Source organism: Mastomys coucha, unplaced genomic scaffold (assembly GCF_008632895.1).
Source record: "Mastomys coucha isolate ucsf_1 unplaced genomic scaffold, UCSF_Mcou_1 pScaffold7, whole genome shotgun sequence".
NCBI lineage: Eukaryota > Metazoa > Chordata > Mammalia > Rodentia > Muridae > Mastomys > Mastomys coucha.
Window position 1 is genome coordinate 99,496,478 of NW_022196913.1, and position 18,897 is coordinate 99,515,374.

Below are 18,897 nucleotides of genomic sequence, written 5' to 3' on the forward strand. Positions count from 1 at the left end.
GGGCAGGGTGGCAGGCATGGGGAGGGGGGAGGCAACAGGGGTTTGTTTTTGTTGTTTTTGTTTGTTTCAAGTACGTTCCAATGCTGCTGTTTCTACTCAGCAGATCTTCAATAACCATTCAGCTACTTAAGAGCCATCCATGCGAGAGTGAGAGAGACAAAAAAAGAGAGAAAGAGAGGCAGAGAGACAGAGAAATCATCTTTCTATACAGGATAATCTGGAATTACAGGTGTGTTTTGATTGCTCTTTGAAATCTTAACACATACCGTTATTATTTGTCTAATTTGTCTCACTGAGTCCTGGTGCAAGTAGATCACTTTATTACTTACCTGATTTAATTCATTCCATCCTTCTAGAGTAAATTCTACACAAGCCTGAATGCAGTAGCACCCTCCTGTAAACAATATACTTCTCTTTCTCTTTTCCTTCCATTCACATAAAATTGAGTTTGATGCATCCAAGGACCAAGAGTTATGGTAAAGGAAACAGAGAAACGAACAGAGGAAGAATTTATGTGGTATTAAAATAAGGAGTGATGACTTGATGCTATAGTTACAAATCTCATATTGGCAGTAGACAAGGCAGGCATCTTCACACAAATGAACCACACAGGGAACTGAGCATCAACAGGACTGTGAAAGGTGAATGAATGCAGGCAATGAAGTTGTGAACCAGGCAGTGAGCAGACTATGTGGGGCTGTGTATAATGCCTTGGCATACTAAGCTTCCAGCTCAGCAACAGAAAAATCATAATTTCAGTAGAGACATGGTAAGACAAGAAAATCATCATATTTTTTTCCTTATAGTCATAATGGTAATAATGATGTGATTGATTGAAGAAGTTCCAAAAGAGCCTCAGCTTTGGAAGGTGTTGAAAAAAATTCTGAGTGTGAAGCAGAAAAATTGGGGCTGGATTATGAGAATATCAAGAACAAGCAGAATACTAAAATTATTTTAAAGTGAAGAAATTGTTGAAATTTCATGTAGAATCAGTGTTAAGTGCATTGATCAATGGACTCATATATTTATGCATTTGCTAGTTCTTTTTTTCCCATTTACTGAATCTCAGTGTTGTGTGCCAGCCCTGTATGTGAAGGACTGTGAGCAAATGAATGTTCAGCTCCTATTTGGAGCATAGTTCAGCAGAGGAAAACACACCCTAGTTTCATAGGTTTTAGCATACGGATGGGAAGTTGGCTAAGGTGATGAAGCACTTGTTGAACAAGCATGAGGACTTAAGTTCAATCCCAGAACCACTGAGAGGCTGTACCAGAGCCTGACCAATACAAATGCGGATGCATGCAGCCAAACAGAACTGAATGCGGAGGACCCCAAGGGAGATGTTAAGGAAAGGTCTGAAGGAGTTTTCAACCCCATAGGAAGAATAACAATATCAACCAACCAGGCCCCCTAGAGTTCTCAGGGCCTAAACCACCAACCAAAGAGTACACATGGAAGGATCCGTGGCTCCAGCCACATATGTAGCAGAGGATGGCTTTGTTGGACATCAATGGGAGAAGAGGCCCTTGGTCTTGTGAAGGCTCGAAGCCCCAGTGTAGGGGAATGCAAGGGAGGGGTGTTGAGTGGGTAGGGGGAACACCTTCATATAAACAGGGGGAGGAGGGATGGGATAGGTTGTTTCTGGAGGGGAAACTGGGAAAGGGGATAACATTTGAAATGTAAATAAAGTATGCAATAAAAAAAAGAAAAGAACAACAATATCAACCAATCAGAACCCCTGCATAATTCCTAGGGACGAAACCACCAACCAAAGAGTACACATGGAGAGACTCAGAGCTCCAGCTGGATATATAACAGAGGGTTCCCTTATCTGGCATCAGTGGGAGGGGAGTCCTGTGGAGGCTCAATGACCCAGTGTTGGGGAATGGTAGGATGCTGAAGGGTGGAGTGGGTGGGTGGGAGAGCACCCTCATAGAGTCAGGGGGTGCAGAGGAGGATAGGGGTTTGTGGAGGGGAAACTGGAAAGGGGGATAACATTTGAAATGTAAATAAATTAAAACAACCAAGAAAAAAAAAGAAAATGGGGTCTTAGGAAAATGACAAAAGTATGAAAATGGAACCTTGACACATAAGGCTGGTGCGCTTATAAAAGAGATTGCAGAGAGCTGGCCATAGCTTGCTCTTATATGAACACAGGAAGAAGATGTCATTTTGTGGACCAGGAAACATACCTTCACACCATGCCTTGTCCTTCACCTTTCCAGGTTCCAGAACTGAAAGAAACTAACTTAAGCTGCTTGTACTCAATCACATTTAGGGTACTTCACTAGAACCACCTAAACAGACATAGAGAGCAATGAAACACATGGAATGATGGGGAAATAACTTCATATGAGTAACTACAACAAAGCCAAGTGCTGGGATCAACACTTACTCATGGAACCAAAAGTGCTGGTCCAGGGTCTGACATAGATGTTGTAATCAGCATGATTTCCTTGAGGAAATCCTGTAAGGAACTGATCATTTTTGTGTGTGGGCAAAAGAGACTTTTAAAAAAGACTACAAGGGACAATTTACAATCAATATGCATTTTCATGGGAAGTTGGGATACAGGTCAGTGGTGGAATGATGGCCTTGCATTTACAGGATCCTGGGTTTGATTTTCAACATGGTGAGAGAAAAAAAAAATAAAAATAATAAACTACTTTTTTTACCTTAAGTTCTCATAACCAGGGCCAGAGCATCTTCTGTGGTAGCATTGAAGGTGATTTATTCTGGTAATATGCATCTCTAATTTTCTTTGTTACAGTAGTTATGACTCTAATTTAGAAAAATTCTGAAGAAAGTAGTAGGTTTATATAATTGAATTCATTGGACAAAAATTATTTTAGATGGAGTTATTTAAGATCTGTGTATATGTGTCTGTCTGTCTGCCTGGGTATCTGTGCCTGAAGTTTTCCTAAGGATCAACACTGATATTCCATATGCTAAGCAAACAATTTACCACTGAGCCACATCCCCAGCTCTAAGATCCCTTTTTAAAAAAATTTTATTAGATATTTTCTTTATTTACATTTCAAATTTTATCCCCTTTCCCCATTTCCCCTCTGAACCCCCCATTCCATCCTCTCTCCCCCTGCTCACTAACCCACCCACTTCTGCTCCCCTGTCCTGGGATTCCTCTACACTGAGGCATCGAGCCTTCACAAGACCAAAGGCCTCTTCTCTCATTGATGTCCCACAAGGCCATCCTCTGCTATATATGCAGCTGGAGCCATAAGTCCCCCCTTGTGTACTCTTTAGCTGGTGTTTAATCCCTGGAAACTCTGGGAGTACTGGTTGGTTTATATTGTTGATCACTTTTTAATAATAGCTTTTGTTAAATGAAATGTTCACAAGCTTATATTCTGCTGATAAAAATGATATTTAACCCTTAAAAGGTTAGAGCTATGTTTTTGTTTTCAAACTATTTTGTTCACTAAAAGATATGTGTTAGTAATAATGAGTGAACAATATTTTACTCCCAGAGCTTAAAACTTTGGAGGACCAAAGAACAGATTCTGTAATTTATTGTTTTTTTTCCTTACTCCAGACAGCTGCTATGAAAATAAAGGAGGCCTGGGAAAATGCTTAAAGTGGAAATAACAAAAATTGACAACCAACATATGCACCAAGGCTAAGGGATTGGGGCAGAGGAGTTGCTCTCTCAGAGGCTATGGGGAAAGAGCATGTAGGGAGGAACTCTGCAAGGGGGGTTGAGAGGGTAATGTTTGGGATATAAATAAATGAATAAATACATAATTTTTAAAAGGACTACTCCCCTAAAAAAAGAAAGAAAAGAAAGGAGATTGATAATTTCACTGTTAATTCTAGAACTTTCAGGATCTGAACAAAGGTCATCTAGAGAATTGGGATAGAGCTTAGTGGAGACAGCTTTCTTATTGTTCTTAAGGCCTGAGTTTCATCCTCAACATGAAATCAACTCAATATGAAGTATCCTTACACGAAAAAGTCACAGAGCATAAATCCAGCTGTTCTCCTTTTTCTGTGTAAAGTTTTACAGGCAGCTTCATCCTTCTCTATTTTATCTATGACTGCTTTAACCCAGCAATGGCAGACCTCAGAAGGTGCAACACAGTTCTGAAGTATCACAGAATCCAGAAGAAGCATTTTATCATTCTCTAGAGGAAAAGTTCATTAACTGCCCCCAAGAGAACCATCACAGGAGACAATTGTCTGACGAATTCGACATCAGAGATTCTACATGATTATGCGTGCATTTGCACCAACCTGGAATATAGCTTATTAATCAATAGGCAAAACTACTCATATTCATTTTCAATAAGAATTCTGCTCTCCTGAAAATGACACAGGTTTACAAGTGTCTTGTCATTGTCTCAGTTTGGTAAAAAGAAGGATGTAAGAGGAGTTGGTAATAGAGAGGGAGGGAGAGGAGGAAGAGGAATGCTTGCAGTTTATTTGACTTTCATTATGAAATCACTGAGGCTTTTCTGGACCAGTAAAGCTTGAAACAGACAGTTGTTTCAGGATCAATAGATTAAACTTGTTAATCTATGAGTAATTGGATCAGTGCTATAGAATATCAACAGGTAGCTTGGTGGAGTACACTTCTGGTTTGAGCAAATCAACTTGTTGGATATCAAAAGAACACCGAAAATAATGGGTTTGATCCAAGAGCCTTCTGCTTTTAAATGCAATCATTTGCTTTCTTTAGCTATCTAAACTCTTCCCTGTGATCTGAGGAAGACTGCAAATAGTAAGGAGAGAGGAGGACAATGAGATCAGATAGAACTGGATTGCAGAAGCCAGGATAACAGTAGTATCCTTTACACACCCTAGTATTTCATTTGTATTAGTGACTTCTTCTACTACATAGGCCTTAGGCAATAAATAGAGGGGTTGATTGGAAAGGTTTTGAGTCAGTCTAGGAGGTGATTGCCAACTACACTTGGATGTCAAAAACACTATGAAGCCAAGGCCCCAGATCTACTGACCATTAGCTCTGATGGAGCTCAAGCAGTTTCTTCCGTAAGTGTACTTTTAAAGAATTTCCTGTTTGAGTAGATTGGGAAGCATCTATGGAATCTAACCTCTCATGGAACTGAAGTGACACCATGTCCATCTCCAGCTCATCTTCCTATGAAAAAAACAAGTTACTCCAGGGGCTTTGTAGGAATCGCTTATAATATTTACTGTCACCCCTCTGACTTAATCTATTTTCCTTCTCCTGAATATCATTTCTGAAGCCTCAAACTATTCACCCAGTACACAGAGCACAATTGTTTATGAGGCACTGTGATTTTCTGTCTGTTACCTGGTTTGGTCCATTCCAAAACCCACATGAATCACATACCCAGTCCACTTCAGTTTCCTTTGAGAAGTCACCACAACAGAGCTATCTTCTTCAACTCTGCCCCTTCTTCTTGGTGCTAACCATCACCTATCATTCTATGCATACTTGTGTTTCTCTGTTTCTGTTTCCTATTTACTCTATTTAAGCATTCTCTGGGACCTGAAAGGCCATGTTGGTTTAGTACTTTGTCCTAACATTAGCATTTGCACATTGTTAATTCTTAATAAACATTTATAAGTAGGTGAATGAATAGTTCTTCTAAATATAATCTCCTAGTCTGACAGACCAATCTACTACTCATGGAACAACTTGGACATCTGCCAACCCTGGCTTGATCTTAACATGTATGGTATTAAGCAAGTTACTGATTCTTTCAGAGCTTCAATTCCCTGTGTATCAAATGGAGTACCAACACTAGAGAACCACTGTAAGCACTACATGGAGCAAGCCAATAAGCATTCCTTAGGGAAACAAGGCTGATGTGGGCTGGAGGTTTAGTTTCACCCCCACCGGAATTCCAATGGTGCATGGGATTTATTGGATTCCCCAGTAGGGCTATAGAGGAGCCGGAAGTTTCCTTTAGTTTCTCAATTTTTAAGGAGTGGAAAGTTGTGAAACAATCATTGGTGCCCTTGCGAACAAAATTTCATTAAGACATTGTGAAACGGAAAGCAACAGGGAGCTTTCTCTGGCCAACATGCATCGGGGCTTCATGTTCAGTGGAGTATGTCAGAGGAGAGAGGGAATCCCTGGCCGTTTTGCAGAGTCTCCTTCACAGCTATACCCCTATGGCCCCAATTGGGAAGAGGTAAATCAGTCCTGTTGACCAACTGGAACAAATCGCAAGCAATCCCTTGTGGTCAAACAGAACATCCATGTTTTGAGACCACTGTCTCCAAGGTGAGATTTAAGCAGTTTGTAGGAAAAAAAAAAGGAAGGATGGGGCTGGAGAGATGGATCAGAGGTTAAGAGCACTGGCTGCTCTTCCAAAGTCCTGAGTTCAAATCCCAGCAAGCACATGGTGACTCACAACCATCAGTACAGCTACAGTGTATACATATACATAAAATAAATAAATAAATCTTTAAAGAAAAAAAGAAAAAAGAAGGAAAGAAAAGAAAACAGCATTGGCAATCAAATTGAAAATCTAGGTTCTAAGCAGCATGCTACTCACTTTGCTAGAGCAGACATGAACGTATTCAACCCCACTAGGCTATTAATAGGAAGGATGTCCTCATTTTCCACATGGGGAAACAAGGATTGGCAAGATATAGTATCTCACAGTTGTTTCCCATATAAATTTTGGGGGACCTTACCCTACCCTAAGACTTTGGATTTTGTCCTTCACTGAGTCTGTGAACTCAGAATCTGTGACTCATACTGTGAATTTGATTCTAATTGTAAAACATAACAACAGTGGTGCTAATTATATCATCTATTCCAGGACCTATATTGACATGATATTAGCCACTGAAGGTTAAATCGTCAGTTTGAGGACTTCCCTATAGCATGTATTCAGTAAACGATTATTGTCATGGTTAATAATATTAGTAAATATTAATAAAATCATACTACCAGTCCCAAGATCATAACTTCAGCTAAGTCGGCTCCAAGAAAATTTCTTTTACAGTGTCACATTGGCTGCAGCATGGACAGCTACAGCACAGAAGTTCTAACCTGGGAGATTCACATTCATAAAGAGCCATACCTAACTCTATACCTAACTCCATGCACAGCCTCACTCCATACCTAACACTCAAGAACAGCAGTGAGAGATATGACCAGCCCATCTTAAGAGGCCTGCAGGGAAAAAAAAAAGTCTGGAATCTTCCCTGGAAACATATCCCTTGTGGCACCTCCCTTCTCTGCAGGCTGCTAAAATCTGCTGGCCTTTGTGGACTCCATCCTCCCATACAATTGATTCTCCACACAATTACTTATGTTCTGGCACAATCATCAAAGTGATCTCCCTCCTAGGATGTGGAATGAGATGAAAAACAAATTTTGCATTGTGAACTCAAAGTGTGATCGGGGCAGGCGCTGAAAAGAGAAAGGTTATGTTGTAAGGATCCAGGGTCAGCAATGGAAGACAGCCTGCCGCCCGCCTACCCCAGGCGATTTGTGTAGCTGCGCATGTGCCCTTTTATACCCCAAAATATACCTGTGGCACTCAGAGGGACAGAGATTCTGAGTAACTCACCTAAAATTAGATTCATTTTTGTCTAAGTTAGACCAGAGAAATGAACTTACCACTTATATACAGAAAGTATTAGATTTATCTCCTAAAACCATGAGGGCATTTGTGGCTTTGCCTCATGGAAGAGGACAAAGAGTCAAAAGACACAGCATCTCTCTTCCAATGAATATTCAACTTCAAAGAAGAAAAGGACCAGTGGTACAGAGGTGAAGTCAGAGCCTCTAAATACCTTTGAAGCTAGAGGAAAAGATGTAAATGAAGTGCGGGTGAGCAAAATATGAAAATAAAATCCTTGCAGGAAAGCAAACCTCTTCTGCAGTGGGTGTGAAAGTAAAGGAAGTCAGCCAAGTGAAGGGGATAAACAGGATTGCATGATGTAACCACTCTCTAAACAGGCCAAACATGAGAAGCATAAGGAAATACATGCAAGTTGTAAACTGTCTGTTTTATCTACAGACTTGGAAGAATCAAAGTGAAATCAATGTCAATTTTCTCAATATTCAGCTCATTATAAACTCTCATGAGGGACAGGAAGCATGCTTTTATTTGCTGTTTCTGTAATAGTGTTATTTGGTAGATGACAGGGCCATAGGGTTCTATAATCATGTATAGGGCAACATGCCAAATGTCATGCTGACGTCTTTGTAGCTGTCTTTCTTCCCTATGTGTCTTCTACTCATCCACTCATTTCTTCATTTATTCAGTAAAAGTATTTTGGGATTACACTATCCCAATCTTAATTGACACTGTAAATAAAGATGAACCTAGTATGGCCCTACTCTTAGGCAACAAAAGTCCTCTATAAAAACACATTGGTAGTTTTTTATTTAAAAAAATAAAATAAATAAAATTTAGTAGTGAAAGAATGGGATAGTTCTCATAGGAGAAAACAAATAGATTCATGGGCAGATGTTGAATTATAGCCCTCTTAAAATTTATATTTGTAACTTCTCAATGAAAATGTATTTGAGCAGAGTCAGAACCTCAGGATGTGTATGTATTTATACAGGGTCTGAATCTCCAAACATAGATGTATTTGGTCATATAGTCTCTACAGCTGCAGTTTGTTAAGAGAAGTTGTCATCAAGAAAACAAATGACAATAAATGCTGACAAGCATATAGGGATAAGGAATCCTTAGTCACTGTTGGTACAAGTAAAACCTGGTACATCTGCTGTGGAAATATGTGGCAAATTCTCAGAAAGCTAGAAACAGAAGTATCACATCACTTAGCTACGCCACTCTTGAATATAAAGCCACAGGACTCTATATTCTACCACAAAGATATTGTGCTTCCATGCTTATTGCCACTCAATTTATAATAGCTAGGGAAAGGAATCTGCCTAAATACCCATCAGCAGATAATCGATAGTGAATATCAAAATGAAATCTGAAATTTGCAGGAAAACACATGGAGTTCTGAACTATTAAATTAACTAAGGTAATTCAGGCTCGAAATGAAAAAACAAAAACAAAAACAAAAACCCTGCATACTCTCTCTCATATATGGGTCCAAGTTTCTGATTTTTATATATGTATACTTATGAAATAATGTGGGGAGGGTGGAGGTCACAAAACCAGAAAGGTACTATGACAGCTGGAAATGGAACATCAAGAAAATTACATGTGTATGAGAACACATGACAGCAAGTGCAAAGAGAAATAAGGAGGTGCAGAGTGGTACAAGTTGGTGAGAAGGGGTAGATGGATGACATGAATGAGAAGGAAGGACTAACCAAAGTGATGCATGAAAAGAGGAGATCTGTTGTTCTGTATGCTAATTTAAGGAAGAGGTCATAGTGAGGTGGAATATGAACTGAGACCTTCTCATAAGGAGCCTTTTAAACAAGGGAGCATGCCCAGAGAAGAAATCCATGTAAAGATGGAAGTACTCTAGAGAGATGCAAGAGATTCCAACCATTGCCAGCAGCCACCACAGCCTAGGAAAAGGCAAGACATTATTTTATCCCTTGAGATTTTTAGGAGAAACATCTTTATTTCAGATGTCTCGTGTTTAAGACTGTGAAAAAACAAATTTCTATGATTTTAAACAGCTCAGCTTATGATCGTTTGCATGGAAACCTTGCAAAATTAATACCCAGGACAAAAGTACTAAAACAGCAATGGTAAGAAATAAGATTCTGTGAAATGTTTTTTAATGTCATGTGCTTTTCAATATGACTTCTGATTGAGAGAACTATCTTGTTCATTGTCAATCACGAGACACTTTCCAGCTTCAAAGGAGTGACCCACACCAGAATTAAACTATCCAGAACTTCCCTGACACAGTTTGGATCTTTCTGCAACTGGCACCTCCCCAAAGGAACTCACTGATTTGATTTGTCAGTTCTATCAGCTTCATGCTGTTTGTCCTTTCTGCAATCTGATTCATTGACTTCTTCATATGCCTAACCTAACCAAACATGGCAGTGTTGCTTGCAACCGGGAATACTTTATTGTAATATAGTATTTTTATTATTTGATGATTTAATAAGTGCATACTATGTATTATAATCATTCTTATTTCTTCCTTCTTTCCAAATCTTGTCCTCCACCCACTTTGATCTTTGGGTCCTTCTTTACTAACCCACCAAGTACTATTTAAGCTGTACCACACACTCATGGATATAAGACTATCCATTGGATTTTGGCCAACCAACCTGGCCCCAAAAGACTAAAGAAATGATCCCCCACCTTTGCCTTAAAGCCATTAACTGGTAAGAGCTCCATGGTTAGGGATGAAGGCTATGGACCTTCCCCAACATTTATAGTAGGATATTTGCTGGATTGATCTCTGGTAGGTCTGGCAGCATCTATGAGTTCATGAGTGCATTGGTTCTGTCATATCCAGGAGACATGGTTTCCCCCAAGACCTTCCTGGCCTCAGGCTCTTAAAAATATTTCTGTTCTTTCTTCCCCAATGGTTCCTGAGCTTTATGGATTGTGTGATATTGATGTCCTATTTTGTCTCACAAATATTCTGGACTTTGGAAAAGTTGTGGAATTCTGCATTAAGTGCCATCTACTGTACCAAGAATCTTCTAGAAGAGGTCTAATAGATATACTGACCAATGACTACAGAAATTCTGATTTAAAGGGATGTTTGATATTATCAATTTAGTAAACAGAAATTCCATCAGGAGCAAGGCCCAGGATAGATTTTCTTATTTTATCATCTGCATTGTTTTTCTTTGTATAGGTCTTCATGTTGCTTTGTGTTTATTCTCTTGAAATACATTTGTTTTAACAGTAAGGTTATTTCTGACAGTGATGAAAATTTCTATTATATATTTTATGAACAATGTGATATCTGAAGTTGTTCTGTTCTATCTGGAATCTCCTACCTTTCAAGTAACTTCATGTATCAAACAATACTTATTTTTGACTCTAGAAATGGTGCATAAAATGAACAGAAAGAATGACAGCCATTGCAGTTTAGCTAGCCCAGTCTTTAATTGAACCATTATCTATCAGATTTCAAGGAACCCCCTTACAGCCTGACCAATCATATTTACCCTTGGATTACTTTGGAAGCAGGAGGGTGCTATATATTAAATACCCAGGATCAAGCCTGGAGAGATATGAGGTCTCTATCTCTGTATCTCTACCTATGTGTAATATATAAATGTATACAATATTAATATACATAATTTTCTGCTTTCTGCCAGTCCTTGGCCACTCAGGTGTCATGTTAACCACCTTCCCAGACCCTTTCATTCTTCTTTCTTGTTCTCAATGCTGAAAATAACAAATGAATAAGTGAGAACAGATCTATTTTCTCTCATTCTCTCTCTCTCTCTTCCTCTTTTTTTTGGGGGGGGTGATATTGGACTGATGGAAGCCTGCTCTCAATGTCAAAAACCTAGGAGAATTTCGTTTTCACTCTATGTATTGTCATGCTTGATCACTCTTGAATTGCATTTCTATTTTTGAAGTTCACATGTCCATTTTACTTCCTTGAGAATATTTAAATTTGTTTATTGAGGAAAAACACCTCATTGCATGAATTTCTGTGTCTTTCTATGCATGCACAAACACATTTGTTTGACTATCTCAGAAACTACAAGAAAGTCTAAGTCAGATTTTCACTGAGTGCCTTTAGAAATCATTTGGATTGCAGCCTGCACACTCTTCCAGAAATCTGGCCAGTATCTAGACCTGTTTCATCTTGAAAATCAATTGACACTATTTCCTCTCCAAAGGCATCCACTATTGATTGTGTATCTTCCTTAATTATATAGGAGAAAAACTGACTCCTCCTGGACACAACTAGATTTCCCATTTGGCATCTTTATTTCCACTCCAGTGTAACTTAGTTATCAATGCTTGCTTGGATCAGGCTGTTAAAACACTCACTGAGGGGACAGAAAATATGGCTCAGTGGGTAAAAGAATCTGCTTTTGAGCCTGAAGACTAGGATTCAATCTCCAAGACCCACATGGGGGCAATAAACAAGTTTTCCTCTGACCTCCACTCATGCACTGTGACAAGGTCCTCCACACAATCATGCAGTCACAAAATAAACAAAATGTAATAAAAGCATTCATATATATAATCATATTTAAATTGGAAATGATACCTCATTTTCATTTGGAAAATTCTAGAAATAAGTTAACTATAATGTCAGTATATTAGTTTATCAGCTGGGTTGAAAGCTCATTCTTGATGTTCCCCCAAACTCACATATACCCTATATGGGCTCTATCTCACAATTACATCATACCATGACAAGAACAGCCATTTAATTTTTATTTTTTAAACTGGTCTCTTTGGAGAGTGACATGCATAATTAATGATTAAAATAGACCAATAGAAACAAAGAGAGACCACACCAACACTAAAACAGATGACATTGATTTTGATCATCAACTCAACTCTCTGTCTCCTCCTCTAGTCAGTAAGTCCCTGCCATATTTACCTGATAGTATACTCTAGCCACAGCACCTAACACAGTACTTGGAATATGGAAAGTTCATATCAATCATTGTCCTTTTTATCATGGCAAAATAATATAGAAAATAATATATAAGAAGATAATCCTATTCAGTCTTCCAGTTCTTTCATTGCAAATGCTAACATAGTATGTGTATACTAGGATTATAAGGTGCAGTATTGATCCAACCACATCTTCTTGCCTGATTGTTTGTTTATCCTCCAAGGTACCTGAATCCAATTGCACTTGGAATATTTTTATATCCTTGTAGTATTCTATCCATTTATTTTTGTGTTAATTATCATCTATTATAATTTCTGGTATTTTAATGGTATTGACCTTGGAGATGATGAATTCTTCATTATTTCTATGAAAGTGTGTTTGTAATTAGAACTGTTACATATATGAGAACAGTAAATTCTAGGTAAGTAAATGTATAACAGTATTTATTAATGGAAAATAATAAGTTCCGATTAAAAATAAGATAATTCCATTTAGTAACTTTCTTGTTTGGCTTGGTTAATAATGACTATTTATATGCTTGATGGTATCTGTACTGTCCTTATGGGCTTACAGATTAATATAAAGTTGGAGACAATTCACATATTAGAGAAGTGGAAATTTGCCTCATATATTATCAAAGACTAACTCTGATGTAAGGCTCACCAATGGCATGATGTACAGAAAGGTGAACACAGGAAAGATATTCCTGTAAAAGTCAACCAATGATATATGTTGCATTTTTATTCAATCTCATATAAGAAGAAAATGCGATTAAGAGCCCAGAAAATAGAATTTACAAGAAAAGGTTATAGCAATTGGAATATTTTAGCTCAGTGACAAAATTATATGTAGCTATTCAGTGAGACCTCATTATCCAATATCAATTCACTTGAACAGGGGCATAATTTAAAATGACAGCTGTGTTTCCAATGAATAAAATGACTCACTATTCTTTAACAAAAAAAAATAATAATAATTTGAAGCCATTACACTCAAATTGTTTCTTTTCATCCTTACTTGTCGTACTTTAGGTCATCAAAGATTTGTTTTATATGAATATTTCTGTACCACATTCTTCAGGGCAGTAGAGGAAGAAGTTCTCAGGTATGGTCAAAGTGGGCGATATCATACCTCAACTCTTTCTTGTTCCAATCTCCTATTTTCTAAGATGAGGTCATGTGAATATTCATTCCATTGAGATTTTCCTTCCAGAACTGCTGCATGCCAGACTCTGTGATAAGCTTCAGAAATATAAAACTTATGGGAGACAAGATATTTGCCTTATTGTGAAGTAGTAACTCCCTTGTCTACCAAGCTTAAAGATGTCTGGAAATCCAGGAAAAAAAGTGATAATCTCAGGTCAAGTTATCTTCACAATGCACACATCAGATGTTGTTTGAGGAGATGGTGCAAACTAGGCATGATCTATTTTTTTTCCCTCTCAATTACTTTTCAGATTATAAACCTGGTTTCAGAAAAAAAATATACAAATCAAATTAATTTTTAAGTCTAAAATAGCTGGCAGTGTTAGCCCATGCTTGTAATCCAAGCACTCTGCCATTTGAAGAAAGAAGACTGTGAGTTCAAGTACAACTTGGACTACACAGCAAGGTCATCTCTCAAAAGTATATGCAAATATGCATTTACATACAAGTAAAATGAAAATTCATGAACTAAAGACCTCTAAACTTCTTAAAAATTTATTTATTTACTTTACATTCTGATCATAGCTTGCACACCCTCCTTTCCTTCCTGTCCCTCCCTCTCACCTCACCTCCCTGCCTTTCTCCAGTTCTCCTCAGAAAGGGCTCAGAATGAAAGGAAAGCCTATCCTGGATATCAACCAGCTGTGACATTTCAAGTTACAGTAGGTTGCATCTTCTTCTATGTAGTTAGTCAAGGTCACCAAGTTAGAGGAAAGGGATTCAATTTTGGGCAACAGAGGCAGAGACAACCCCTGGTCCTGTTATTAGGAGTCCACATGAAGACCAGGCTGCACAATAGTTACATATGTGGAGAGGGCTTAAGGCCATCCCATAGTTACATATGTAGAGAGGGCTTAAGGCCATCCCATAGTTACATATGTGGAAAGGGCTTAAGGCCATCCCATAGTTACATATGTGGAGAGGGCATAAGGCCATCCCATGCATGCTCTTTGTTTGATGGTTCAGTCTCGATGGGCCCCTGTGGGCCTAGGTAAGTTGATTGTGTATTTTTTTTCTTGTTGTGTCCTTGAATTTTCTGGATCTTTCAATCCTTAGTCCCCTTCCTCCTTAAGATTCCCCAAGCTCTACCTAATGTGTGGCTGTGGGTCTCTGTATCTCTTTCTATTAGTTGCTGGATAAAAGTTCTCAGGTGACAGCTATCTTATTGATAGGAGAACTTGTGGGTCTAAGGTTTGATGGCAGGGTTGGTGTCCCGGGCTCTCTATTGGAAGTCATTTCTGGTTACACGAGATGGCCATTTCAGGCTCCAAGTCCTTGATTGTTGGAAGTCCTAGCTAAGGTAACCCTCATAGATTCTTGGGACTTTCCATTTTCCTTGGTTTCTAGCTCATCCTAGATATGTCCTCCCCCACTAATTCAGTTCTCTCTCTCTCTCTCTCTCTCTCTCTCTCTCTCTCTCTCTCTCTCTCTCTCTCTCTCTCTCTCTACATACTCTCTCCTTCCGTTCCTCCACCTTGATCCCTCCTGCTCCCCTCCCTAACCCTATCTCTGACTCCATTACCTGCCTCCACCCACCCCTGACAAGACCACTAAACTTTGAAAGCTAGGAAATTTGTAACATTTAACAGAGAAATATTATGTCAACATGCACAACCTAGCAGAGTAAATTAATGGCAAACTCAAGATTATAATTCTAGGCTTTGAGGGGCCTACTCTTTATCTATATTAGAAACTACATTTTAATGCTTGAGAGTAAGTATGTATGTGCAGTTGCTACTAACAGAACCAAATATGATGGCATGAACACATAAAGGTATATCCAAATACATGAAATGCAGAGTAAGCAGATCATGGTTGCTACAATAGTGCCAGTATCATTAGAGAGCCAGAATCCTGTCATTCTGGTCTATCCTTTTGCTATTCAGCTCTAGTTTGAAGAAGACTTCTAGAGCCCTGGTTATTTTGTAAACTTTAAGAAACAACATTTGCACCTCAACATTGCAATTTTGTTATTAAGTAGAAGAGAATGAATATTGGCCAGGCAAATTTTAATCTATGCTATCAGAAGGCAATGTTACTAGAAGTACTCATTTTTATATACCTTGGAAACTACAGTATGGTTCCTCTTTGTTCTGGACTGGTATTCCAATATTTGTACAGCAACCATCTTTTCAATCCAGAGATAGTGTTCCTCTTATGAGTAGAGCAAAGCTTACCCACTGTCTCCAATGTGGTTTACATCTCTGTCCATTATGAAAGAGTAATATTTTGCTAAATCAAGGGTGGGTTTACTGAGACACTTCTCATCATATACCTGGTATTATTTGTGTCACACTCTAGGGATTGAGGCTGTGGGAATCCACTTGAGAAAATGATGCTTCTTTGGTCACTGCATATTTTGTAAACAATCATCCAGGGTTTGTTTCTCCACTTAAAAGTCCTTTATCTTTGGCAATTGCTTCTGAAACGGTAACAGGCTAATTTGTTACCTCGCCATCAGAATGAAAGCTCAGAACCTTTACAGTTCTTTCTTTTTTAATCTTTTAAAAGATTTACTTATTATTATAAATAAGTACACTGTAGCTATCTTTGGACACACCAGAAAAATGTGTCAGATCTTATTACCAATGGTTGTAAGCCACCATGTGGTTGCTGGCACTTGAACTCAAGACCTTCGGAAGAGCAGTCAGTGCTCTTACCCACTGAGCCATCTCACTAGCCCTCCTTTATAGTTCTTTACAATCATGTATAACTTGACTTGTAGAATGAGATATGTAATCTACCTACCTCTAAACCCTGTGGAGTCCAGTACGTAAAAATATAATGCTTAATAAGAGAATTTAATTGTGAAATTATATACACATTGTATTCAAATATGATTATGTAATTACTCCTTTAAATAATTGCTATTTAAGCATAGCAAAATATAACTTATAAACTTTAATCAATTTAAATGGACTGCTGTTGCTTAAAACTAGATCTTACTCTATTGTTTACACAGGTCTTGAACTCTTGAAATTAAGTGAAACTTCTTGCCTCCTGAGAGCCTATGACTGAAGGTATGTACCCCTTTACATGGCTTTCCTTAAATACATACATGAAGTCAGTACAATAAAGTCCAAAGAGGAATTTTATTGAGTCAGGTTGCTTGATATACAGTCACAATTAAACCACTGTGGAGCCTTGCAACCTTCAAGAGCATCACTCACCCTCCCTACAGTCAGCTCCTTGAAACGCAGTAGCTGCCGCTTCTCTCTCCCCTTGCTCAACTCTCTTTTACCCTCCAACCTAGTGCTATCTGGCTGTGGGCCACATCATTCCTGGGGGACTGCTCTTTCAGAGTCTCTCATGACCACTAACTGGCACAGCCAACTGACCCTTCCCAATCCTTATCTTCCTCCCCGCTGCTCTGATGACTTTTAACTCTCTAAAAGGTTGTTTCCCCTTGCCTTAGTAAAACGTTCTGTCCGAGATTTTCTCACATCCACTAAGAAGCCCTATCTTGGCCATTTCCTTTCTTTCTTTTTTTCCCCATTTTTTATTGGTTATCTTATTTATTGACGTTTCAAATGTGATCCTCTTCCCAGTTTCCCCTCCACAAACCCCCTGCCTCTATGAGGGAGTTCTACCCACCCACCCACTCCTGCCTCAGCGCCCTAGGATTCTCCAACCCTGGGTCATTGAGCCCCCACAGGATCAAGGGGCTCCCCTCCCAGTGATGCCTGATAAGGCCATCCTCTGCTACCTATCCAGCTAGAGCCATGGGCACCCTATGTGTACTCTTTGGTTGGTGGTTTTGTCCCTGGGGGCTTTGGGGGTCTGGTTGATTGATATTGTTCTTCCTATGGGATTGCAAATCCCTTCAGCTCCTTCAGTCCTTTCCCTAACTTCTCCATTGGGGTTCCCGTGTTCAGTCCAATGTTTGGCTGTGTGCATCCACATCTGTCTTGGTCAGGCTCTGGCCTAGCCTCTCGGAGGACAGCTATACCAGGCTCCTGTCAGCAAGTGCTTCTTAGCATCAGCAATAGTGTCTTGAGTTTGGTGTTTACAGATGGGATGAATTCCTAGGTGGGGCAGTCTCTGGATGGCCTTTCCTTCAGTCTCCGCTCCACTCTTTGTCCCTCCACTTCCTTTTGACAGAAGGAATTCTAGATTAATATTTTTGAAGTGGATGTGTGGCTCCATCTCTCAACTGGGGGCCATACCTATCCAGTGGATATGGTCTCTACAGGTTCCTTTCTTTACCCCTAAATGGTCCCATTCTGGACCTTAGTGCTTTCTCACTCTGCAAAATTAAGTCCATACTTTAAAAGTGGCACACTCCATATGGTAATGGTTCTGAATCTCTGCATCCATCCCCAATTCCTTAATTCCCTCTGGGAGCCCAGAATCTCTCTCGTGATGAGTGGTTCACCACACACAGTTCTCTTTCAATTTCTAACCCTTACTCCTTCAGAGTAAGTGGCATCTGGTCATACTTCCTTCCAGTTTTCTCACTGATACTTCTCAGCTTGCTTTTCTCCTCTTCGTTGAATTCACCTTAATCTAGTCTAAGCCCCATTTTCTCATGTTCCTGCCAACTTTCTAACTGCATGTCCAGAATCATCCCTATCATATCATAAATCCTCAAACTCAGCAGAATAATCACCCAGAACAAAATTATCTCACAGTGCCATCAGCTTAATATGAATTCATTGTCTATTGGCTATATTGCTACTCTGATTCAAATCGTTTATTGGTACTCGTGTTAGAAGGACAAGGGATACTCCAAACTCTATAATGTATTTCAAAGAAAAATATGTCAGCCTCTCTCTCTACTTCTTATCTCTTCAGTTTACATCTGATTGTATTTGTCTCCCAGCCTATTGTCCAGCCATAAGAAATCTCTCAATTTCCAAAACGTACCCTGCAAATGTAGAACGCATTACTTTCAGATAGACCCACTTTGTGTCTGTTACTCAACTTGATCTTAGAATATGCTCTAAGGCTTTTTTGTTTGTTTATTCAGTTTTTTAAATTTTTGAGAGTTTCAGATTCATACAGTGTATTTTGAGTGGCAGCATTGTACAATGAATAACATATGGCTAGATAAATGTGCCACTAAAAGGACATGGTATTAAGATAATTTTTAATAATTTATCATTAAGTCAATAGGTCATTTCATCTCTTGCAGCTCCTCTGAGAAATTTCAATTTCAGTGGGGAAGAACCTCGAGCAAATAGGCACAGGGGAAAATTTCCTGAAGAGAACACCAATAGCTTCT